Below are 684 nucleotides of genomic sequence, written 5' to 3'. Positions count from 1 at the left end.
AAATAGTTACTAGGGAACTACAAATAAAACACCACCATGGAATATAATTGCATATTCAGATAAAGGCTAACATTTCATAAGATTGACAATACAAGAAATGGTGTTGTTGTGAACAGTGGCAATTCTTGTACTCTAGTAAGGAGAATGGAAATCATTACATTCACTTTGAAAAACTATTTGAACACTATCCACTAAAATTGAACTTACCCACGTGCCATGATTCATACCTAGGATATGTGTATGTCTGTGCAATGAAAGTCAACTCCAAGAATGTTCAGAACAACATTATTTCAGTAGCCAAACACTGGAAACAACTCAAATGCCAGTCAACATTAGAATGGATAAGTACATTGTAGTATATTCATACAATGGAATACCATGCAGCAATGAGGATAAACAAGAGCTACACAAAAATATAAGAATAACTTTATAAACATAATACTGAGCAAAATTATGCAGACTCAAAAGAATACCTATTCTATGCTTCCATTTATATAAAGATAAAAAAGAGGCAACGTAATCCATGTTAGAAGTCAAGAGTAGTGGTTACCTTTGTGAAAGAGAGAGGCTGTGAGTGGGGGATTGAGGACGTCTCTAGAATGATGTGAATATTCTGTTCTAACCCGAGGTGTTGGTTACACAGCCATCAGAATGGCTCATTGTCATAATTCATCAAGTTATGAT

The sequence above is a fragment of the Physeter macrocephalus genome, unplaced genomic scaffold (assembly GCF_002837175.3).
Source record: "Physeter macrocephalus isolate SW-GA unplaced genomic scaffold, ASM283717v5 random_2121, whole genome shotgun sequence".
Taxonomy (NCBI): domain Eukaryota; kingdom Metazoa; phylum Chordata; class Mammalia; order Artiodactyla; family Physeteridae; genus Physeter; species Physeter macrocephalus.
This window is presented reverse-complemented; position numbering follows the sequence as displayed.